Here is a 26824-nt window from a genome sequence, read left to right on the forward strand (position 1 = left end):
AGAAGTAAATCCCTTGCTGAAGATTGATCAAGGAGGGATGTAAGCTCGGGGGTGCTGGAGTTGGTTCATAAAGTCGAGGACAGAGACGTGTACTGGCAATTACAGAAGGTGAATTTATTTAAGACTCTTAATCAGAGCTTTTAGGGGTCTGTTATTGCTGTGGTGTAAATTATGCTTTGAAATCATTCCTGTAGTCAGGTTCTTTTAGGGCCCCTCAAATAGATAAACAATTCCTCTCCTATGGGGAGTAGAAGCAGGCAGATGCCTTGCTACTATATAGATAAGGAAAAAGAGCCATTGAAATGCCAAGAGCAGCCTCTTAATCAAGCCCCTGGTTACTGAGGCCAGGTGCCATGTATCTAAAAGAGAAAGGGAAGTGTGTCCATGCTGAGGATCCTTAGTTTGCCTCGCTCAGATCCTCGCTCAGCCCATCCCAGCGTGCTCTGTGCTCAGGCAGCTTCTCAGGATTCCTGCCTCTGGCTTCCCATTGAGCCCATGGTGCCCCTGCAGGAGGCTCCAGGAAGGTGAGACAGTATTCTTTCCCTCTTTTTGGCATTCTCACCTCCACTGGCTCTGTGAAAGGTCACAGAACAGAAGTTCTAAGACCCTTTTTCTGGCGTTCTTTGAGCCTAGGGTGGTATCTCTAGCTCTGTTGCTCTTAGGGGACTATACCATTCCCCATGTACCATTTCCTAAAACCCTGCCCACTCTTTTTCCTCTATTAAACCCTCATTGAATTATCCTAGTCTGAGTGTGCCAGTCTGTTAGGACACGAACTGGCATAATATCCCTATCCCAAATAAGCTTGCAGGCTCTCTTGTGGAGAAAACTAATACCACATAAATGGCAACAGGTCAAGACCTGGATGATTTTGCACATGAGCAGCACACCTGAACCCATACAGATCTTAATGCTTCACCGGGGGAACATGAAGTCTATGCTGTTTCTCTTAATTCTCTCTCTCTCTCTTCCTAATAAACTTCTAGGACAGAGGAAAAGGGAAGAAAACCTGGCAAGTCAGCATCACTCTGGACACGGTCTTACACAGACTTTTACAATCCCAGGGGCTTTCTTCCCCATTTCTGTTGTAGCTCTTTGTGCTCTCTATCTCCATCCAGCCTAACAAGAATTCTTTGGTATCCTCTGGACAAGAGATACAATCTGAAGTGACCTCAAATATTCTGGTTCATGCAGGAACTATAAATCCATTTTAGAGTTAAACTCTGAAATATTCTAGCTTGTACTCTCTTACTACTGTTTAAAACTCTAGTTGGCCATTTTGGTACACTCAAGCATTGGTTAAAAGAGTTGGTTAAAACAATTTAACATAAATATCACACAAAGCAAGAGAACTAAGCACTTTCCTACTTACTATAGCTATTCTCTACTCATGCAATTATATCTGGTGCCCAATTATCAAGGGACAGGCTTTGGTTTCCATCACTAACAAAAGTGAACTTTAAATATGGATATGAAGAGGGAAGGGTCTAATGGTGATAATTGCTGCCTTCTTGACAAAAACTTACATTACTCTCAAATGCAGCACATGTATATTTTCTGGAGTGAACCAGCAAAGCCAAATGGCTCAGAATCTTCAGGAAACTCCCATTAGTTAGAGGAACTTCCAGCTGCTCTGCACTGCCTTTATTATCAGCAATGGACCACCTTCATGGAACTACTCAAGGTCTCCACAGGTACAGCAATTTCTTTTTTGGCAACTTTATTGTCAGACAACCTGCCTTCTGGGTATGTTGTTATCACTGTAGTCAATTGATGTTTCTGACATTGTTCTTGGCAAGATTGGTTTCCCCCAGACCTGCTCAGAAAGAAAGAATGAAAAGCCTGACACTGTTTTATGCACTTTTCCTTGTCGTGTGTTTTATTTCACAAGAATGGATGTGGGGAAATTATACTTTTTAATAGCATGGCACTGCCAAATAAAGAAGAGGAGTGCCATACGTTTACAAAAATCTGTCATTGCCAGACTTTCTCAGGAGAGTCCTGGGGTTTGTGAAGTTTTAGTAGATAGTTTGAAATTATTTAGTTTACTTTTCTTTTAATCATACATAGTAGATTTGCAAGGTTTAACTCATATCAAAACTGGGGTAATACAAAGAATACATGAATATTTTGTCTTAAACTAACCCTAATTTCCAACCCTGTCATCTTCCATTCCCTCTGTTCCCCAACTCTGGCAAATTTCCCATCTCCTAATAGGAAAAAATATTGCTCAACATTCAACCCTGCTTAAAGTGTAATCTATACTGGTCATTTAATCAATCTGTTAATAGTGTTTCGTCTTTGGAGTAAGCATGATTTTCTCTGAGGTGGCTCCCATGCCCTATTGCTTTCCATGTGATGTTGTCTGGGCACATTGATTGTAAGAGGTGATTTACAAAACCTTCCAGGAGTGGAGAAGAGTTAGGGCCCTTCTACCCAAACTTTCCTGCCTTTCCTTCATCTATGTGTGGCTTACTCTGAAAGTGTTCTTAGTTAAATTCTACAGGTGGAGTAACTTGTGATCTTGACTCAGTTTGATTGGAGTCTATTGGTATTCTTAGGTGGTTCATTTGGGTTTGTGCTCTTTCTCCAGACCTCTATGTAATGTGGCTTTGACTCCCTTTGGCCCTAACTTGATTATCTCTGAAGCTGCCCATGCCAGAGAGACATCTGATCTCCCATCACCAATCCTTCTAGCCTCTTCTTTGGTCAGACTCTACTCCTGCATGCTCTGTCTACAGCTGATAGGAACCAGGGATGCTTTGGAAAGCTAAATATCAGGGGTTCCCCCTACCTGGATATGGTGTCCAACCAGACTGCCATGACCTATCCTTTATCAGGATAAGGAAGTCTCCTCTCAGAGTCACAAATGTAGACAAGGGCAAGAAATGATACCCTCAATGTTCCTTTTGATGTGTTTAACAGGATTTCTCCAAGATGATATGCAGAGAGGAAACCTCAAGAGACATATATATGGCCATATAACTGTCCTTTCTATGTCTCCTCACACAAATTTCCTGGGTCAGAAATAAATATATTATTTCAAATGCTTACTTTTGTCTTTCTTCTTAACTCTTGCTAAGCCCCAGGAGTGTCAGAAATATCTTGCCTATATGTATAGTCAGGTAAAGTAATACTAACTGTTGTAACACAACAATCCCAAATCTTGGTCACATAATACAGTACAGATTTACTCTAAGTTCCCAAACAGTCCAACATGGACCAGTGTGTCATTAGAGACCAAGATGCTCTGATGCATGGAGCTAATCAGGATTCTTCCACTTCTAGCTTCATCATATTCTAGGATATCTGAGTTTTCTACAGAGCCCTCTGCATTTGGCTGCAACCGAGGAAAAGAAGCAGAGTGTGGAGGAGTATACAGGTTTGGGGGCTAGACCCAGAAGTTATAAACAGCACTCCGTCCTCTGTGGTGATATCTTTCAAAGATACCACCTTCCTGGGTATCCAGGACCAATAGGAGACAGATGTGATGAATATACAGCCATGTGTCTGTGACAGTCTAGTGATACAGTCTTTTAGCTGAGCCCACCAATATTGATAGTTGATATTGTAATGGTAGGGTAAGGAATGGGAGGAGATCCAAAGAATTTGAAATGCCTGCTTTCAAGCTATGAGCTTCCATTTTACAAAATAAATATCTTTTAGTTCAGATTCCTTGGAATCCAGTTTCCCTTGGACGTATGCGTCTTTGCTGTGCACTAGAGTGAAGGTCTGGTATGCAGGCAGGAGGAAAATATGTTTTAATGATTTAAAAATTCCCCGCTTTAATGTAATTTGAGCAGATTTAATGACCATTCCCCAATGCAGATATGAATATAATAATAAAGGTCATTGAGAAAAGAGAAGCACACAGGTTTAGAAACCATTTACTAAAGGGTTCTGAAGGTAAATCCTGGTCTACACACAAGGACAGCTTCACAGACAAGCAGCCTATGCTGTCCATCAGAAAGGGCCTCTTACTTGGTTCTGCTGTCACCGTCTTAAAATTCTTGATTTTTTAACACTGGGCCCTGCCTTTCCATTTTGCCCTCACAAAATGGTAGTATTTCTGCCCACCTGTGAGGATGCCTAACGGTAAGGGAGTAGATCTGGATGCTAAGTGCCTTCAAACCACACTCTGAGAACACTTTGGATTTAATGCCAGTTCCTCAGAGGTCTCCGCCTAATGGAGATAGAGGGGGATCCGCGGGTGTTCTACTGCCCAGTTTTATTATGTGCCTCAGGTTTATGCATGATATTTCATTTGAGAAATGAAGTCAGTGCTAAAATGAAGTTTAAAACCATTGGAATACAAAACTCCTCTTTGCTGGGATACTATAATAAAAAAGTCAGCTATGGTGAGGTGAAAGAGATCGGAGCTGAGTTTATTTCCTAATTCTGTCATTTATTCACTTTGGGACCTTATGCAAGATGCAGCTTCTCTGAGTGTCCATTTGCTTGTAAAACTGAGATAATAAACTTGGTATGATTTTTGTTTTAATTGTATAAAATATGTGTGAGTACTTTAGAAATAATAAACCCACATAAATAAAAAGCATCACAATAGTATATAAATGATTTTAAATAGGTTTCTTTATTTTAAAATACTTTTAATGAAAATTAATACAAAATTGATATTACAAGTAAGGGTGTAGGAAAGAAACAATAGAGCATACTTGATTCTACTTTTCTTGGCTACTTGCTGATTACAGGCCTTACATGACAGGTATTATTAATAGTGTTGTGCTGTCAGCTCGTTGGAAATATTAAAATAAGTGAACAAGATATCAGTCAAATGCAGTTTTCCCAAAGAGTATGTAATTAAATAGCATTTGGTAGTTGACGGTGGTTTAGTTGCTCAATCGTGTCTGACTCTTGTGACCCCATGGACTGTAGCCCTCCTGGCTCCTATGGGGTTTTTCCAGGCAGGAATACTGGAGTGAGTTGCCTTTTCCTTCTCCAAAATAGCATTTAGTACTTAAAATGTTGAGAAACACACTTAATGGTCCCCATTTTTCCAAAATATATTAACAGTATTGGAATCCTGGAACTCTGCATCAGCTGGCTACCACACCCAGATATTTCTGAAGAATAAATGAATCCACTGTCAGCCAGTGTACTCTTAATGAATTCTAGAGCTTCTGGACACTCTGGCCTTCCACACTGGTGACTAAAGGGAGACAGATTTTACTTGGTTTTTCTTCCTTGATTTTGTTCCTTGAGCTGTAACAACACAGTGAAGTGAAAATCCTATACAAGGATGAAACTTTCTAGAGCAGAGCTTCTCTTGGTCACTTTTGTTTTCCCCTCTTTGAGTCCCACCACAGTTTTTCAAGGCCTCCCCATTTCAGAAGGCTCTTCCTAAACAGTAGACAACTTTAAATCTCTCACCAGTAACTTGGGAGAGAAGAGGAGGGACAAAGTACTTATGAAGGAATTTGAAGGAAAAAGGGAAAATATTCCAAAGAGAAAATAAACCACAAAGAAAGCCAATTTAAAGAGTACTCCACTGGCAGAAAGAGCTCTTTATCTTTTTCTTTGCCAACTCTCCTGTAGAATAGTGGTCCTTTTGTCCTTATCCTTGATGTACACAGCAGATGTCCCCTGGCTGGGAGTAGAGTGTGATACAGATAGGAGAGACAGAGCCTTGGGTTCTCCATAGAAGAGTTTACAACCAATAGAAATTTCTGATTTCATTTTGATATATCCTGTCTTCCTCATATGTGATTATTCCCAGGCAACAAGTTGGTAAACCTGGGGTCTCATATGACTTAGAAAAAAAATGCTACATTGACTTAATATTAAAGGATTTTCAGAGGGGTTATTGGTGAGAAAACTAAAATAATGATAATGATAATATATCTAACACTTTTGAACATGTCTAGTGACTAAAACCTGCTACATTATTCTATTTCACCTTCATTAGGTATAAAGAATTTAGGTATTAACATTTTCCAAATTTCCCATTGAGAAAATAGCACTTAAGGGAGGTTAAATGGCTTGTCCAAAGCTGCATAATTTTTTCATGAAAAAGGTTAGGACTTATGCCCAGGATTCCTGGGAACCAGAGTCCATGCCCTCAGCCCTCTTTTTACTAACATATTCAGGGCATAAAAATAGCACAGCTACAGGAACCATAAAAAGATTTTTAAAAGACCACTAGACTTGGTAACCACAACTTTAAATTTATACCTAGGACTATAAAAAGGCAAATGTACTTTGGCAATTTTCTGGTGAATTTGTTCTGTGACTAGAGTCAGAGTAAATTAATCAGTCCTACCCGCTGGCTTGGTGATTACTAATTTCTTACTTCCTTTGAACAGTGTCTCAAAGCTATGTTAGTCAGAGAAGGCATTACTCCCCGTGGGAAAGAGGTGATTTTCTTAATTCTTCTTCATCCTTCAAACTGGAAAACACAATTTGAATTTATATCCTGGTCCTGCAAATCCACTGGAGGTCTCTTTTTCACAAAGCTTCTATTTTCACAATAAAATCCATTCATCAGTATAAATTGTACTTAATCATACTCTGTTAATATTTTTATCAGCATTTAAGGGTCTGTCTTTCTAAGAGTTAATAAGAAAATCTGTTCCTTTTGGGTGTGTTCTTAATTCAAATATGAAAAGATAACTCTAAACAATTATAGCCCTCAGAGAATAAAAAGCATTTTAAGATTAAAAAACAGCAACAACAACATTAGTTATCCACCAGAATCTCTGGCAAATAAAACCCATAAAATTTCCAAACAAAAAATTCCTGCTAAACCATCCACGAAAAGTGGGGATGATGGCCTGACTTACCACTTTATGGTCCCAACCTAGTGCAGGGTGTGACATGTGGCCGGTCATTACCAAAGAGATTGGAAGAACAGCTATAGAGCTACAAATCCCCTTTATACCCCTTTCTCACATTCTGGGGCTGGCATTGCAGGAAGAAACTACCAGTGGTAGCTTGTTTTAGTTTACAAAATCTTCTCACAAGGCCTTTTTTCATAAATTGAAATTTCAGTTTGATCAAATTGCTCCATCACCCAGTATCACTGATCAGTGGTTATAGTCAAGGCATTGTGTCAGATTATACATGGTTCTTACCTGAAAGTAAGTTATGACCTCCTCTATGGGGATTTGTTATTTTTGGCCTCCCCTGGGTTTTGACCTGCTTCTAACAGCCAGCTACCTTAACAAGCTGTCTGTCTAGATACACTGGCTTGATAGAAATAAGTTTTAGCAAACCTAGAATGGATAGAATGTTACCAAGGAAAATAAAGTGACAAACCACTTTGTATCCATGTTTCCCCTTAAGTCTTTTATTTATTAATTTCTTCTACCTATGACACAGAAACTCTTAAAACTCCCAGTTCTCCCTTGCCAAACAGTTGCTGAGAAACAAGTAGCATACATGAGAAGGAGAAGGAAGAGGTCACCGAGATGACATTTTTTTTTTTTTTCTCTTCAGTTCTTCATATAGGCTTGTTCTGATTTCTTTTAGGCCTTAGGCCTGTTTTCAAAGCTGCTTTCAGCTTTATGTAATTCTAATGATTCCTTTTTAACTTGAGCTCCACATTACACATCGTTAATGGCAAATAAATGTTTCCGCCATTCTTGTCACCATTGCTTTATTACTGGGTTTGTGTGCGTTACTGAGTCCAATGGCAGAATCTCATTTCTTTGAATAGCTTTGCAATTTCGTGCACCTACCATAAAAACAAGCAAATTGACACCCTGCCAGGAGTAGCCAGAGGAGATCTTAGAAGAGAGTTCATAATGACACTGTTGCCATATTGCATGCCTGTAAATAATTCATTAAGTCAACCACCCTTTTGTTTTAAGCAAACACAAGCAGATGCCACTTTAAATTGGATTCAGACAACAGTCTTCAGAAAAGCATTATTGTAATATGACACTTAAAAAGAATAACATATTTGCTTTATTGATTTGTACAGTAGTAATACACCGTGATTACTTCTGTTATCCATTTTGCCTGACTCATGGGCTTTATCTTTCACTTTTATTATTTTATATTTGTGTGACTATATGTGAAATTTCATTGTTAACAGCAGGAGTGTGGAAAGGTAATGAGATCAATTCATAATCAACTAAGTAAACCCAGGTGATTTACCTGGTCAACACCAGGTCTGTAACGTTAGCCCCAGAGGTGGAGCTCTGCTGACTTCTTATTTTAGAAGAATATATGTAACCAGGTTATTAAGTGAAATGGAACAGTTTCCAAATGAGAAGCATCTCTCTAATATTTAAAGGATAAATGGGTTACTGTCTTTTAGATGAATCAATGTATATATAACTGTCAAGTAAAGTTTGGGGCCAAAAATCAGGTTTATATTTTCTGAAAATGTCTGTGTTGACAGGACAGTTTACTTCTTGAATTTATGTATTTATTTATTAATATCTCATGTTCCAGGAAATATTTTGCCTGATTCACTCTGTGAAGGGGACATTTTAAAAAATCTGTGCTCAATAAACTGAGTCATTGATTATTATAGTAGTTTATAATCTAAGTTACACATTGAAATCACATGTGGGAGCTTGTATACACTACATATGCCTTGTGCCAAGGAGCTGTACTTTATTGGTCTCAATGGGCCCTGGGCAATAGATTCTATAAAAGCTTCCCAGATATTTCTTACATGCAGCCATGTTGAAAACTATTGCAGTTGTCTGTTGACTAGATGTTCTCATTTATTTGGAATGATCATTATACCTGGGAAATTTTCAACACATTTGAATCTAGTTGTTAATAGAATATGTGTTGTAATTATTATTATAAAGATATGCACACAAATACAGAATGCTGGGACTGGAAGCCTTCTCCATGGTGTAAATGAATAGAAGATCACAATATTAGTTAGTGTTCAGTTCAGTTCAGTTCAGTCGCTAAGTCGTGTCCAACTATTTGTGACCCCATGAATCGCAGCACGCCAGGCCTCCCTGTCCATCACCAACTCCCGGAGTTCACTCAGACTCACGTCCATCAAGTCCATGATGCCATCCAGCCATCTCATCCTCTGTCGTCCCCTTCTCCTCCTGCCCCCAATCCCTCCCAGCATCAGAGTCCTTTCCAATGAGTCAACTCTTTGCATGAGGTGGCCAAAGTACTGGAGTTTCAGCTTTAGCATCATTCCTTCCAAAGAAATCCCAGGGTTGATCTTTAGAATGGACTGGTTGGATCTCCTTGCAGTCCAAGGGACCCTCAAGAGTCTTCTCCAACACCGCAGTCCAAACATATCAGTTCTTCGGCGCTCAGCCTTCTTCACAGTCCAACTCTCACATCCATACATGACCACAGGAAAAACCATAGCCTTGACTAGACGGACCTTAGTCGGCAAAGTGGTGTCTCTGCTTTTGAATATACTATCTAGGTTGGTCATAACTTTTCTTCCAAGGAGTAAGCGTCTTTTAATTTCATGGCTGCAGTCACCATCTGCAGTGATTTGGGAGCACAAAAAAATAAAGTCTGACACTGTTTCTACTGTTTCCCATCTATTTCCCATGAAGTGATGGGACCAGATGCCATGATCTTTGTTTTCTAAATGTTGAGCTTTACAAGTCAATTAATATTCTTCTCTTTTGGAAACTCTTCTATTTCCCTTAGAATATGTCTCAGGATTTTTGCCCAGATTTTATTCTATTATATATAGACTTTGTGTTGGCCAAGGTGGAGATGAGTATAAAACCACTGGGGCCAATCTAGTGAGGTCAAGAGGTATAGAGATGAGGAAGCAATCAAGGTGCTCTAGGGAAACAAGACTTTAGGTCTAGAAGGTCAGGGAGTAGAGAGAAGAACCATTGAGATTGAAGAGTCAAGCAAGGATCAGTTACCAAAGTGAATATTAAATAATACAGCAGCAAGAACCCAATATAGAGTCTGGACTAAAAGTAATCCATTTAGGCAAAAAGTTTGGGAACAGGCACAAAATTACAGCAGCAGTAATAGAGCCTGAGGATATCAGCAAATGAAATCCTACATAAGCTCAGAGGAGATTCAGGATGTGGGTTGACCTGGACTATAGGCAGAGGCAAAGTACTGTGCCTGGCTAGAGTTAGAGAGAGGGTGAAGGAAGCTGTTGTTAATGATCAACACAGCTCAGTCAGAACTTTGATACCTAGTACAGTCCTTGGGGGACACCTTTTCAAAGGGAAACCCCTAACAAGATATTCTGATTATCACTATTAGTGAATAGAGTATTAGCACTGGGTTTATTGGTTCCAGCAAGGCTCCCATGGTGATTAAAATAAATGCTAACATTAATTCTGACCTATATAGCTATGTAAACATTGTCCAGTGTCTCTCTTCTGTTATCATTTATAAGAAAAACAGTAAAACTAAAATTTTGAAATGATCTGCTCTTCCTGTCACTTCCAATGTTGGTATGATATTCACTTCAGTAAGATGATTATTTTTGTCATTGCATAGATTATATGCATTGTACATGCACTTCTTTCTTGATATTAACCTAATAAAACAACCTTATCTCTTTTTCTTTGTAACACTTGATAGTGTACATTTTCCTTCCTGAAAAATTTCTTTAAAAAATAGATGAAATATATATTGTCTATCTCTCTTTCTATATATATATGTTCTTTAAAAAGAATTATTTAAGAGGAATCATTCTATAACATGTATGAATGTATAACATGTAACAGATCTTTAACTGTGTGTCCATAATAACTTTTGATGTAAAACTGCTGCTGCCACTAAGTCGCTTCAGTCGTGTCCAACTCTGTGAGACCCCATAGACGGAAGCCCACCAGGCTCCCCTGTCCCCGGGATTCTCCAGGCAAGAATACTGGAGTGGGTGCCATTTCCTTCTCCAATGCATGAAAGTGAAAGGGAAGTCGCTCAGTTGTGTCTGACTAGTAGCAACCCCATGGACTACAGCCTACCAGGCTCCTCCATCCATGGGATTTTCCAGGCAAGAGGACTGGAGTGGGATGCCATTGCCTTGACATAAAACTAAATAAGTTAAAAGGAACATTTATGCTAACTCCTATCCAACCCCCCCCCCGCAACTTAGAATCACTTGTAATTAGTTGTTCCCAATTCTTTTTTGACTTGATAATATCATCATTTTTGTATAGCCTTGTAGAAGTTAAATCTACAAGTATTAAAGTAGTCATGAGAAATTGTTCTTCTATTCCAGAAAATTTGTTTCAATGTGTTTGGCTAGAAAAACATTCAAGAATTTCACAACTCATATCAGTGCTGGGCATTAGTAATAGTCTAATACTGATAACAGTTTGAAATTGTGTCACTTATGTGATATCTATGATATACTGATTTTTTTGTTTCTTTTGAGAGCAAAAAAGATAAGCACTGAAATCTCTTTTGGAGAGATTTACAACATTAAAAACTCCAGGCTATTTTAAGTCACAATCTTAATGGAAGAAGTAATAAATTACACAGCAATTCTTTTAATTTTTTCCTCCTAGAATTGCAAGTATTTGTAGTAAACAGTGCATTCACACTTCAGAATATGACTAAGGTCATTATTTTCCTTTAAAAAAAAAAAAATCTTTCCATCTGGGCTCTAAGGCTCAGTGGAGAAAAAGAACAGTCCACTAACTGATCAAGTCCAAACAGAGTCTGAAATTTAAACTTATTTGATGATCAGAAGGGCGCAGTCTTCCACATAGATCCTGGACTGTCCGTTTCGTGGGGAGAGACTGAGACTGCCTGTGGATGAGATGCAGGGTCTAAGGAGCACTATAGGAATGTTCACAGCAACATTATTCACAGTAGTAAAAAAATTAGAAAAAGTCTAGAGTCCATAAATAAAAGAATTAATAAACAAATTGTGTTATAATTATAACAGAAACCCCTCTGCATTAAAAAAAAAAAAAAAACAACTGGTGAGATGCCCAATAATATACTGGTTGAAAGAAGTCTTCCACTGTAGTACATACTATGGAATTCCATTTATAAGATGTTCTAGAGAAAAATCTATGGTGGGAACAAAAATAAGAACAGTGGTGGTTTCTGGAGGCCTGAAGGAGCCATGATCATGTTCAATGTGTTGCTGAAAGTTGTTGGTAGCATAGATGCATGCATTTTTCAAAACTCAGAATGCACTTTTAAGCTGTATGCTTTTCATTGTATGTCTATTTTGCATCAAAGAAATTGTAAACAGATACTGAACTCTAACTAATGATATGCATGGTAAAGTACTTAGGGGAAAATGTAGTGATGCACTTTGAAATACATCAAAAACTAAGATGGGTTGATTGTCTAAAGAGATGGGTAGAAGGTAAAGCAAGTATAGTGAAATGTTAATGGTAGAATCCAGGTAATGAGTTTACAGATGTTCACTGTAATATTCTTTTACCTTATCTGCATATGTGAAATTTTTCATAATGTATCATTGAAAAAATGGGGATGAGTCAGTGTTGAGAAAAAGTACCTAAAAATCTATAGGTGATTTTTCTCAAAGTCTTAGCTGACATGCTGTTTCATACGATTAAATACATGAAGATGTCACAAAATAGTGTGAAGTATCAGCTTTAGCATGGAAGTGATTTAGTCTCTTTCATGCATGTCCGAATTGTGAACTTTACTAAGCTATAACACACGAATGTCTCTTTTTCTGTAGATAATACAAGCATATTCTTTTGGCTTTTTTACTTCAGGTATACTCCACTAATTGATACTGATTTTTTAAAGCTAGAAACCAAAGAGAAATGAAAACATTCTTAGTTCCAGAAATCCCCTAATAGTTAATAGGTTTGTTGTTTGTTTTTTAGCCAGGATTGGTTGTTGGCTTTTGTGGGATGGGGGAGGCTTTTCATTCACTTTCTCTTCAGGAACAACCATCTAAAACTCCTACAGGTTCTCTCTAGTGTCAAAAAATCTGGTCATGGGGCCTTTCAATTGTAACTAGTCAGGGAGATGGGAATGGCAGCCTACTCCAGTATTCTTGCCTGGAGAATCCCATAGACAGAAGAGCCTGGCAGACCACTGTCCACAGGGTTGCAAGGAGTCCAACATGACTGTGCGACTGAGCAGGCATACACACACAAAAATACTTACACTGATTTATCTGGAACCTGACTTGTATCAGTATGATTCCTTAAAACACCTCATTATTAAGTTGCTGTTTAGTTTCCTGAAGGCTGTTGCCACCTGCAATTTTCATAGCTTTTAGAAAATGAAGGACAGTCCATATGTGGGCTGTGGGATGATTGATAATAGTCAACATTTTTGTAGTTTGTGACAAGAATGACAACTCTCTCAAGGCACTGTTCATTGTGAGCCAATTCAACATATCCTTCTAAATGTTTCTTTTGACCTAGATTTATCTGTTGGTGAATAAATGATCTTTCCATATAGTCTTATATAAAGTCAGATCATTATGCAATGTTGTCTCTGACCTTTAAATCTCCTTGGCTCTTCCTTGCTGCAACTTTATTCTGCAAGAGCAAGGATGGAGCCGTTCTAGCAGCAACTGGAATCGGTTCCTTCAGTTTGCGCTGGTTTGCTATTGATGGAGCATAAACAATGTCCAGTTGCTTTGCCATAAATTTTCAAGATTGATCCTAGCAACACTTGATTACGTGGCATATGATGTGCATGCTCAATTATGTCTGCCGGGACTGTATCCTGCCAGGCTCCTCTGTGAAATTTTCCAGGCAAGAAAGCTGGAGTGGGTTGCCATTTCCTCCTCCAGGGGATCTTCCCAAGAAAGGAACCGAATCTGCATCTTTTGCTTCTCCTGCATTGCCAGGCAGATTCTTTACCACTGTATCACCTGGGAAGCCCACGTTTTACTACACACGCATTAAAAGCTAGGAAATTTGGTACAAATTTACTGCTACTGCTATTGCTATTACTATGAATATAATAATAGTAATAAATGCCATTTTATCTTTCACTGTCCATTATGGCTCAGGCATTTTTACTGTTAACTAATCTATTATCTTTTCCTTTCTTCACTGTATGTATACCTTTTTTTTTAACTGTATGTATATCTTAAAAACAATATAAATTTATTTTATATTTGCTATCTTTTCACCACTTTTTCTCCAAATTTTTCTGTGCCAGAGAGAGAGGGCTGTAGGGACCAAGGAAAAAAAGAGTCTCATCAAGCAGGAGAAGTAACCGCTAATGTGTTATTTATGTGATATTATTTTTTTACAAGATAGTCAAGATGTCAAAGATGGATAGTCTCAACATATGCTCCATTTAATCTTGATTGTTCAAAGTTGGACTGTTATTAAAGAAAAAAAAAAGAACCTGCTTTAGTAGGAAGAATAGGAGCTTCTATACAACTTAGCTGAAATAGTATTCAGTCTTAACAAATAGCTTGTAATACATCCAAAAAGAAAAAAAAAATCCTTTCATCTGTCATTTTCACTAAAGCTGTGAACCTTGAATACATAAATGGATCATATATGCTCTTTTCTCTTTATTCTACCCTTTACTCTTTTTTCCTTGTTTACAAGTAGAAATTTTTACATTAGAAAAATGCATGATTGTTCTGATTTACTTCATACCAAGTTTATATCTGTGCCTACCATTTTCATGCGCATTCACACAAATCTTCTATTCAATTAGCCATCTGGAGTAAAGAGCCTTTCTTGTCTGCAGTGTTTTATATACTGGAGATTTCAATTTCATCTAATTGCTTCATTGTAATCTTATTTTTACCTTGTGCATGGTATATGTTATATTTTTGTCTCTATTTTCCCTGTAAAAGATGGGTACCTTTACTGTTTTCGTGTCATAATTTTTTAAAACAAGAAGTGACCTTTGAAACACCTCATGCAAAGAATGAGTTCCAGAGCCGTGAAGTTACACCTGGAACCCATGTAGCCTCACTACCAGCCTAGCTCTCTTCTCTCCTGTCTTGCATGTCTATATAGAATCTTGCACTATTTTTATTATACAACTGCTGGCTTTAACCATAAATAAGGCAATTATTAATTTTCTGTAGAAGAAAGAGTTTAGTTACATATGCTAGAATTTTAAAGAATGTCCTGGGAGTTTATTTTTTTCATGGACTCTTAAGAGTGTAATTTGGAATCTAAACTTTTTAAAGTAATTTGAAAGGCACTGTATAATGCCATGGCTTTCCATGTGTAGTGGTAAAAAACTTCCCTGTCAATGCAGGAGACATAAGAGACAAAGGTTTGATCCCTAGATCAGGAAGATCCCCTGGAGAGGGACATGACAACCCACTCCAGTATTCTTGCCTGGAGAATCCCATGGACAGCCACAACTGAAGTGACTTAGCACATGACATGTATGCGACCTCTCTCCTTCCCTCTCTCCAACCCTCTCTCTTTCTCTCTCTCTCTTTCACACACACACACACACACACATATCTTTTTGCATCTTCTTCTCCCTCTTCCCCTCTCCAAATGCTGTATGAGACACTAAAGATAAAATGATAAATGAGGCATAGACCCTGCTTTTAGGAGCAGGAGCCCATGATTCCTAGGAAGACAGAAGTAAATCCATGTGATATTTGAACTCAGGTAGTAGAGCAAGCTCTTCATTTAGAAAGGAGAAGGAAGAGTTAGAAGAATAATCTAGGAATGCTTCCTTAAGGAGGTCACACTTAAACTGGATCTCCAAGGATGAGGAGGAATTAGCATGTAAAGACAGAAAAGAGCTCTTGGTAAGCAAATATCATTTGCAACAACCAGATGCTGAGCCTATAAATTACCTTTTTATATCCAATTCACACTAGCAAACAATATTAATTGCCACCCTTGCTGTGCTGTGCTTAGCCACTCAATTATGTCCAACTCTCTGCAACCCCATGGACTGTAGCCCACCAGTCTCCTCTGTCCATGGGGGTTCTCCAGGCAAGAATACTGGAGTGGGTCAGCATGCCTTCCTCTAGGGGATCTTCCCAACCCAGGAATCGAACTCAGGTCTCCTGCATTGCAGGTGGATTCTTTACCATCTGAGCTACCAGGAACCCCAAGAATACTGGGATGGGCAGCCTATCCGTTCTCCAGGAGAACTTCCCAACCCAGGTCTCCTGCATTGTAGTCAGATTCTTTACCATCTGAGCTACAGGGAAGCCACGCCACTGTTGCTATCACAGATATATCACTATGTTTACCTTGTTCTCATCAAATATATGTAAGTAGAAGTTGCTATTGGAAAAGCAGAGGAGTAGGGGGCACAAGGTAGAGAAAATAGATTACTAATTATGGAGTCAGTAGTTCTAGAACCCTCAGTCAGCTCTATCCCTCTAATCTACAAAATAATGTGTAACTTCACTTAACTTTAGTCTACTCAACCTTTACTTGAGAGAAAATAGTATCTTTACTTCCTCACAACCTAATGGTGAATATCAAATGAGAAATAAGGAAGTACTGTTAGAAACTATATAGCCTTATACAGATACAGCTATTACCTCCTATATATAATGTGCCTATAATAACCCTCTATGTGTACCAGTAGCACTAATGTTTACACATCCAGGGAACAAAGGAAGCCTGTGCTATACCCACACTGATATACACATGTCTATTTGTACTTTTCCTTAAAGACCTTTTCATACTTGTGATATTTAATGTTTTCTTTTTCTGCTAGGTCTGAGATTGTCTTATTCACCTCCATCTTCCCTGCACCTAGTAAATTGCCTAGAATATGCTGAAGGGGATATGCCAGCCTAATACTCAGAAAATATTTACTGAGTGTTAGTAAATATTTGGAATGGAATTTTAAAACCTGAATTATATACCTAACTGATAAACTCTTCCATAGCTCTATAGACAAAAATTTTTTTTTATTGTGCAAAAAAAACAGGATTTGATTGCATATGTTAACTTTCAGTGGGTTTTTTCAATGGTCCTTTTGGCCAACTGTGATCCTATTTGAACATGCATAGCCACAGTCTTAGCCACATTCTTAGCCACATTCCATGTCTTCAGTATATATTTGTTAGGTGCCTACATTATAGATTTATGGTGTGGAGTTATGTCCTGTGCAGAAAAACAAGTATCTGATACTTGTCACCTATATAAACAGCAGCAAATGTTTAAGAGTGCAGTGAGGGACTCAGGCCAAAACATTACAGTAATTTAAAGGAAGGAGAGATGTGGGATGATAGAGAATGATTTCATAGAATATTTTTACATACTAGCTCACATTTATTGAATGCTTGCCAAGTGTCAGGCATTGTTCTAAACTTTTTACATATATTAACTCATTGTATGCTTAGAACAACATTTGAATTAAGCCCCATTATACACTCATTTCAAATATAAGGAAATTATAGCTGAGTGACATTAAATAACTTGCTAACAGAGCTAAGTCTGATCCTACACAACTCTAGTACCTACATTCATAATTACTATCCTTTACCTCTTTCAATGCAATGTTCGGAGCCAAGTCAGATGTAGCTGCTTAGAGAAAAGGATGCTAATGAAAGATGAGGGAAGAGTGAGTAAGAACAAAGGTAGGGAGCTGGGATGAGAGCAGCCCCATCAGAATGTAGAGTTCCTTCTGAAAGAATAGAAGTCCCATCCGGCAAGGTCAGTAAGTTCATTATGAAGCCTTGAGTGATATGGTGAACAATTAGACTGTGTCATTTGGCAATGAAAATTGGATATCAAGTTTTCAGTCAGTCCTGAAAACATGAATACAACTGGTACTCAGAGGTTTGCAATAGGACCTGTACCTTCCAGCCTTTGAGGCAACCTTTGCTTTTCCAGAAAGTAGAGTGTGCCTCTCTCTGAACACGCTGCTGTTATCACCACTCTCATCAGCATCTATATGGCATTCCTTAACAGCCCCTGATTTATATTGGGGCATCTGTGAGTTTCCTAGGCTGAGTCAATTATTGACTTGGATTGCTCTAAAAAGAATGAGAGTCAAACTTGCATAAATCTTAGGACTTTACCTTGAGGTCTTTAGACAAAGGCTAGAGTAGAGTACGGGTGAGCTAGTCTGAGAACGAGTGGAACGCACAGCCTATAGAGCACATAGGCTGAGGAGCATATTAAATACAGCTCAAGCCCTCATGATAGCACTGATCTCTGAATCCCATGTGCCTGAAGCCCACCCAATTTATGGCCTTTTCAGGTGCTAGAACCATTCTTTTCTCTGTGTTATTTAACCCATCTTTTTATTCATTATAGTACAAATCACCCTAAGTAATCCATTCCCCAGTGCTTAGATTTCCCCTGATTTTAGGACATATAAAATCTCTACCTGAGCTTGGTGACACAACTCATAGTATTATCTCCCTTTTTTTATGATCCCTTTTTTGTGACCTCTTCACCAGGACAAATCCCAGTGATTTTTCATCATTCAATTCTGAAGCCTCAAATCCCAACTCAGTATCTTTTGGGGTTTTTTTTCCAGGACTGCTAAAGTCCCTGCAATCTGGAGCTTGTGAAGCTCTGAGTGACCAAGGAATAGCTGTATATCACACCCAGAGCTTTCACATCAACGTACTCAGTGGAGACTTCATCCTGCTCAAAATGACAAATTAAAACGAATCCCAGAGCTTTATTCTTAAAGAACATAAGACATGTTTTCTTTTTGAACATTTCATTGCACTGTCTTCAGAATCAAGCTCTCTAAAGAACATTATTATACCTTGAGATTCTTGACACATTTCCTAATAATTTGAAGCTTCTGACATTAATACAATAAAAGATTGCACTTCTGGAAAAAAAATCAATGAATCTTTTTGGCAATCATCCTAAATCTGTAGAGATTAAATTCACTTCCCAGACATTGCTATTTCATATCAAATACAGAGTCCCACAGTATAATTAAGATAGTTGTAGAACCATATATTTCATACCCTAGCTGTCTGCTTTAAACTATCTTGGGAAGTTCAAAAATAATAAGGAAGCTACATCTTAACCAGAGTAATTACATTTGCTAAGCAGAATGGGATGAGCAAGAGCTATGTAAAGGAATAAAATAAATCCACCAGAAAATCAAGAATTTCTACATTCATTCTGATATATAAACCTTGCTGATAAAAGAAAAAAGGCTCACCTCCAGTTACAACTCCCAGGAGAATGGCAGCTATTATCCCCTATTGAGTTGGTACTTACCATATACAGCCTGAACAATTCATACAGAAAAATAAACCGTAACATTCCTGTTTATTATTACTTTAGCTGAGAGGTGACATTAAACAGTTCTGCACTGCTGCTATCAATCAGCAGGCTGGTGATGTTCTCAGCATGGGACTAAGATTCCTTGGAAACCATGCTCATCAAAGCAACCAGCTGTCAGAATTCTTCAAATTAAACTGTTATTATGGTAGTATTCATTAGTCAGTTACTGACTATTAAGATATTTTTATATCAGCACCATTGACATTGGCTGTTGCTTTTTAATATGCAAGTTATATATAAACATGATTCAGTGGCTCATGTGAGGATGACAGACTCTATTAGAGCTTGGTGTCCGCTGTCTAAAGGCTGCAGCAAAGGGCTCCTGTCTCATCCATGCACACTTGAATTTCCCTGAGAAGTTGGATGTTTGTTCTGGTGGTTGGACTAGGGAGAAGGGTAGTAATAATACATTTCAACACTAGTATTTGCCCAGCAAAGTGATAGCTCAACATCAGAAATTATAACTCTGAAAGCTGTTTCTGAGCCCCTGATGACAGTGGTTTATGCTTCTCCAGCTTAATGGTTTGGATTTCCTTTTTGTCTGAGTTGCTAGGCACGTGTTTAACTTTTGCTTGAAATCCAGAATCAAACAAAGGATGTCAAATAGGGTGTATAGAGAAGTAAAAAGGAAAATCAGTATGCAAGCTCTGATAGGAGAAAAAATAGGAAAATACTTGGGTTCTTATTAATTTAAATAGTATCCTTGGCATTTAAAAAGTTCTTAAGCTTTAGTTTTTAGTTTGAAGGCAAATTTGACCTAAATAATTTTACTTCAACTAGAAAAGGATGTATTAAATACTCACTATCCTAGAAAGAGCAATATATTATTTACATACATAGCACAAACTATGAAACCAAGAAACCAAGACCTTCTAGTTTTCCCCTTTCCTCATGTTAATACTCATATGGCATATAGAACAATAGTCTGTTTTGTTGAAATGGAGAATATTTAGTCCAAATTGCTTATGTTGTAGATGAAGAAAGAGAAATTCAATGCATTAGGTCACTGGTGTCAGCCTTAATTTTGTTTTTCTCCTCTATTTTTGAAATCATCTTAGATCTCCCATTCCACCTAGAAGTCAAGCCATTTCCAGGTCCTCACATGCAGGAAGATGCCGGCACACTGTGTATAAATCATCTTTACCTCTTCTACAAGGGAGTGTGGGATTAGTCATTTTCTTTGACCCAGATCCTGAGATCCCTATTTGAGATTTAACATCAGGGTAAGGTTTGATTTGGTGTGTAGGAGTCAGTGTGAACCACTGGTATCACGTTAATAGCTTGTGAAACCGTTACCTTTCAGGAATTTTGCAAGCCATCCACATGTTAATGGCTTGAAATGATGGCCTATGGTTGGATGGACTCTTTACACCATGGAAACTGGCAAACACTACAAATCAAGCAGTGTTGGTGGTGGTTTCTTCCGGAGACTTGTTTGTTCTCCATTTATTTGCACATGGCTGTTTTGCTGCTGAGTCTCTTTTGCAATATTCAGAACACAGGAGCAAAGTGATTACTCTGCTAACGAGCATTGCCACAATCACTCCTGATAAATTCATTCAGCAAAGAGTTACCATATTTCAGGCACTTTGGCCACCATATACCATTGTGCAGAGCAAGTGAAAAATTTCAACCCACCATCTGCATGTACACCTCGATTAAGTCCTGCATCTTCCTGGAAGAAGGAAGACGCTTTTGTAAATCTCTCAAAAGGACTCATAAAGCCATGGGAGTGTGCTTTGGGACCTGCAGCCCTGTGTTTGTCAAGAGTGCTACTTTTTATTAATTTCCTAGAGAGACCCGTGGGCTCTGCATTTGCTGAAGACATGGAAATGAACAAATCAAAGCTGTGATTTCACAGCTCACCTTCAAGGAAGGGGGCAAAATGAACGTGATTTGGGAAAATGATGATGCTTTGAAGCAAAGCTCTGAGGAGACGTGAGAGAGATGGAAGGTGGTAGGAGGGGGGCTGCTTTGGGTCAGGAGTTCAGGACAGGCCTCACTGTGGTCTTGGGAAAGAGCCCTGCAAAAGGAGAGCGAATGCGCAGTGTCCAGAGGGAGCTTGTGCTACTCAAGAACAGAAAACCCCCAAGGTGACTGGAGGAGAGTAAGATACATAGAGAGGGGTATAATGGGAACAGTGAGGAGAACAGGGGCCTGTCTTGTCTATAGGATGGAATTTGGGTTTTATTCTATGTGTAGTGAGAAGCTACTGGAAAGATTTAAACAGAGAAGTAATTTGCATTGTTTAAACAATCACTCAGGCTTTTGTATGGAAATTAAACTGTAAGGAAACAAAAGTACACGCAGGAGACCAGTTACAAGAATGAATCCTGCTCTCCCACACCTGAGTGCACACTTCCCAAGACAGGGCTTCTTTGTGTTTTAATTTTTATTTATTTTAGAATCTTGCCTCTGAAGCTTTCCTGGTTCAGTTACCTCTCACAGCTCAAGGACCCAACTTCCACCTCTGTAAGCATTTGGTTTTCCTTGAATTGTTTTTAAATTATTTTTTATTAACTGTATATCATGGTGTATTTACTGAAATGATTTAAAAGGTAATTTAAGGAGCATGGGACAATGGAAATAGAGCACCAAGCATGGGAAAAATATGCCCCTTATATACCAAAATCAATTTGTTTGCAATCTCACCTAGGGTTGTTATGAAATAATAACACTTTCAGGACTGAGACAGTCTTTTCTAAATTGGTATTTGTCTACTCTGGAAGCATGCTGATGTCATCTGAGGATTTCAAAAAATGCCTATGCCCAGGTGTAACCCCAAGAGTTTCTAATTTCATGGGTCTATGCGAGAATGAAGACATTGCAGTGTTTTTAAAGCTACCCAGATAATTCTAATGTATAACCGTGGTTGAATATTATACTTCCGAGTGCCTGGGCTTTTGGCCAAGACAAAAGGAAAATTGGTTGACTCCATGTGGCACAAAAGCAACATCACCTGTCACCTTTGAGCCTGGAATCATGAGTAGCAGCACTGTTTTCTGTTTTGTTTTGTTTTCCCGTGAAGAATAGACAGTTCATTTTAGTTTAGACCCCAAATAATAAGAGAGTATTTCTAGAACTTAGGGCATGAGCTAAGTAGAGATGTCATCCATCCCAAGAAAGAGAGGTAAGCTGTCTCAAATACTATATTTCTAGAAGTGAGTGTTTACCATATAGAGACTGATTCTATTTTATTTTTATTCAGTGTAAAATATAAATCTGAAGTGGAATAATGCGAGAGTCCCCTCCTATAATTCCAGCCACTCAGGTACTCAGATCTTAGAAGGAAATGTGTACCCAAATAAATGTCAAAAAAGCTCTCTCATGCGTTTTAACCACCTGCACCCAATATCTTCACCTTCTAGAAAATTAACATTCATCAGGGAATGATGAAAAAAATAATAATAATAACAGAGTTGGAGAGTTTCAGGAAAGGGGAAGAAAATGAGAAAAGGACATGCACTGCTCTCCTAATTTCCATCAAGCACTGAAAGGGGCTTTCCCCAAATTATCTCACTTAGCATCAAAATAACCCATTATTAATATCACCTCCATTTTGCAGTTGCTGAAACTGAGGCTTTCAGTGTTAAGTGATTTTTTTGTGTGTCAAGATCCCACATAGAAAACAGCAGAGAAGGAATCAAATTCAAAATCCCATATTTTTTCATTGTACTATATAGTTCTTTCTCAGATAAAATCAGGTGGGGCACCTTAGAACTGGGAAAACTGGAAAACAGATCATGGAAAATCTGGAAGATTAATAGAATGAAGAGAGACAAATGTCCAAAGCATTTTTCTTTCCTGTTCTTTCTGGAGAAGAGGTACTACATCAAGGTTTCCAAGGAGGAATTTCACATGGAATATGGAGGGATTCCCCAGCTACAAAAGCCTTCATGGAACAGGCCAGCAATGACATGGACTGTAAAATGTGGAAAAGAAGAAGAGAGGCATCTTAGGTTAGAAGCACATAACACCAAGGATTGGCAGCTTGCTCTATGTGTTAAAAGACAACTCTTCCTCTTTGTCATCTCTCCCATAAAACCATTGCAGAGACACTGACTTTGAAATGGCTTTTTTTTTTCTCTTTTTTTCTGTGTCAGACTGTGACATTCAGAAAAAATTCCTGTCAGCGTCTATGTTTATTTTACATAAAAGCTCATTCATCATGGTGATATAGAAGAAAAGGTCTTCGGAACTTTTTCTTTTTTAATCTGCAAAGGGATTTTGAGAGTTCTGCAGAGTGGACCTGTTTTTTCCCATGGAGCAAGCATTTGCTGAAATGAACCAAGGAAATGGAAGCCAGTATTTTCTACCTGCTGCAACTCACTCAACCAGTTTATTTTGAGCACTTTGACACCTTGCTTCTAGTTAAACAGCAATTTCATACAGAACTCCACTTTCCATTATGAAATCATTATCATTGTTAAAGGGACAAAACAGCTTCTTCTCAACAAATAAAAATCTTGATTTTAGCCATTTACTCCAATCAGCAACTAACCTCCTGTCACACTAAAAGAAATGCAGTGGCACACAGATTTTCATAACGGTTTATGAATACTTTCCAACATGTCGTTTTTTCAAAATTCTTCCAATGATTCTCTTTAAGGTTCTATGAAATTTCTAAGTCTTTGGGAAATCTTATGTGTCCTTATAAATGGCTAGTGGACATCTGTATTCTGCCCATCCAATGCAGTGTATATGGGCCTTTCTCTTTGTTTTATTTTGAGTTCCAAAGACCAAAACAAAAAAAGTTGAACACAAAGCAGTCACTGTTTGCAAAAGGTTGGGATGATATCAGAGGCTGCCAATCAGGTTATCTGTTAGGGAGGCTATTTGAATCCTGCCGCCTCATTGGTTTCCTGTTGTAAAGGCTGCTTTAGCCCTTTTGTACACTTGGGGGATTTTTTATTCATTGCATTGTCATATCTGTGAAATAGAACTATTTGATGACAACACTGCTATGAAATAGAAGGTAACCTTTGCTTCACTATCAGGCAACTGGGGAAATGCAGTCATATCTCATGGCTAAGAGTGATGTCATTAAAAGGCAAGGCTGTTAAAAGAGAAACACAAAACAATGGACTTCCACTGCATTCTCCCTGGTAGGAAGACATTCCATCCAGGAACAAATGTCATGGCTGGGTAGGATTACTCCTGGAGTTCCAGTGTCACACTGGGGCAAAAGGCGTTGACAGCTTCCAAGAAACCAAACTGTGACATATGCAAGTATATCATGATGTAGTTGTGTTTCCTCTCTTTTTGTTTTGTTGCCCTAAGCAAGAGAACTTTATAAATAAAACCCCAAGTCAGAGGACCAAACTTGGTGCTAGAGACTTTAATTTTCCAAATTAGTAACCATTCTAAACCGTAACGCCTAGCTCAGGGTTTGAGTTGGTACTCTTCTTATCTTAACCTAATATAGAAGCAGCTCTTCTTTTGGGGAATGCCTGGGTATCCATAAACAGGTGACCATAAAGATTCTCTTTATATGCTGCTATATTCTGTATAGTAACTTTTCTCACATGTGTGCTACATTCTTAAGCTCGGTATTAAAGAAATTTTTAACTATTGGTCTTATCAGCAGTATGATAGTTTAATTACTAAGTCATGTCTGACTCTTGCAACCCCATGGACTCTGCCAGGGAGTTAGCCAGGAGTCTGCCAGGCTCCTCTGTCCATGGGATTTTCCAAGCAAGAATACTGAAGTGGATTGCCATTTCCTTCTCCAAGGGATTTTCCTGACCCAGGGATCAAACCCCAGTCTCTTGCATCACAGATGGATTGTTTACTGACTGAACTACCAGTGAAGCTGGGCAGGTACTAAAGACCACTTTTTCAGCTACCGTTTCCATTATTTGAGGGTCAATTGTTCTTCTGATTCTAGGCAACTCTGTTGTCTTCAGTGATTTATTATTAACTTCATGAATTTTTTGGACCCTTTGTTTCCTTTCTCCCTCCCACTGTATTATCTTTACTTCACCATTCACTCTTACACTCTTATCTTTCCAAATAGAGATCAAGGATATAGGGCTGAAGCCAGGCACCATGACTCCTTAGAAAAATGGATGAGGACTGGATGGGTGAGGAAGTACTGGGAATTCTTGGCTGAAATGCAGTTTTAGAATTTTCTATGGATTTTATTATCTTTGCTCTTATTCTTTCCCATCCAAAATTATAATTGAAATATAACAATTTTATGTATCGGCATCTGGATATAATGCAGTTTGTGCACTCTGCCTGTAAAGATGCTTGGGTTGGTAAAACATCTGGAGAAAAAGAGGGGTTTTGATATTATCTAAACTTTGGATGTTGTCATTTTTAATTTTCCTATCCAGTGTTTATAAAAGAATAAGATTTTCCACATTGTTGATAGAAATTGTATATTGAAATCATATGGAGATCTTTTTTCAAAGTACACATGTACCATGTCCAAGCCTGGAGATTCTAATTTAGTTTTCTGTGTCGGGGATCAGGCATGTATGCTTTTTAAAACTTTTCAGGTGATTCTGAACTAGGCCTCTAAGTGAAAACCAATAGGGTGAAGACGAATTTATTTTATGTTTTCTGTGATGGTATTACTTTGACTCATAAGAAAAAAGTTGTCACTACTTCTCTATCTACTGTCCATTTTTAAAAGAATCCTCTGGAGGTTGTTTAAATGATTTTCATTTACATACACATTTCCATAGGTGAAATTTTTAAAAGCTCCACTCTACTGAGTTACATGCTGCAGTCCTGATTGCTATATTCATTTTAGTCAGCAAATTAGATTTCTCAATCTCACCAGTTAGAGAACAGACATAAAAATACCTGTGGTAAGATGCTTAACTTTGGATCATCGAAAAAGCAAGAGAGTTCCAGAAAAACATCTATTTCTGCTCTATTGATATGCCAAAGCCTTTGACTGTGTGGATTGCAATAAACGGTGGAAAATTCTGAAAGAGATGGGAATACCAGACCACCTGACATGCCTCTTGAGAAACCTGTATGCAGTTCAGGAAGCAACAGTTAGAACTGGACATGGAACAACAGACTGGTTCCTAATAGGAAAAGGAGTATGTCAAGGCTGTGTATTGTCACCCTGCTTATTTTAACTTCTATGCAGAGTACATCATGAGAAACGCTGGGCTGGAAGAAGCACAAGCTGGAATCAAGATTGCCAGGAGAAATATCAATAACCTCAGATATGCAGATGACACCACCCTTATGGCAGAAAGTGAAGAGGAGCTAAATATTCTCTTGGTGAAAGTGAAAGAGGAGAGTGAAAAAGTTGGCTTAAAGCTCAACATTCAGAAAACTAAGATCATGGCATCTGGTCCCATCACTTCCCAGCAAATAGATGGGGAAACAGTGGCTGACTTTGTTTTTGGGGGCTCCAAAATAACTGAAGAAGGTCATTGCAGCCATGAAATTAAAAGACGCTTACTCTTTAGAAGGAAAGTTATGACCAACCTAGACAGCATATTGAAAAGCAGAGATGTTACTTTGTCAACAAAGGTCCTTCTAGTCAAGGCTATGGTTTTTCAAGCGGTCATGTATGGATGTGAGAGTTGGACTATAAAGAAAGCTGAGTGCTGAAGAATTGATGCTTTTGAACTGTGGTGTTGGAGAAGACTCTTGAGAGTCCCTTGGACTGCAAGGAGATCCAACCAGTCCATCCTGAAGGAGATCAGTACTGGGTGTTCATTGGAGGGACTGATTGAAGCTGAAAC

The 26824-nt window shown here is 38.4% G+C and overlaps 1 long non-coding RNA gene across 1 annotated transcript; it reads left to right on the top strand.

Annotated features, from left to right (window-relative positions):
- Positions 1-413: 413 nt before the first annotated feature.
- On the top strand, positions 414-18609 carry LOC121819626 (uncharacterized). Its single transcript, XR_006059908.2, has 3 exons — positions 414-524; positions 1544-1694; positions 18337-18609. It is a non-coding gene; the product is annotated as an uncharacterized LOC121819626 (long non-coding RNA).
- Positions 18610-26824: the final 8215 nt, after the last annotated feature.

Source organism: Ovis aries, chromosome 5 (genome assembly GCF_016772045.2).
Source record: "Ovis aries strain OAR_USU_Benz2616 breed Rambouillet chromosome 5, ARS-UI_Ramb_v3.0, whole genome shotgun sequence".
In the NCBI taxonomy this organism is placed as follows: Eukaryota; Metazoa; Chordata; class Mammalia; order Artiodactyla; family Bovidae; genus Ovis; species Ovis aries.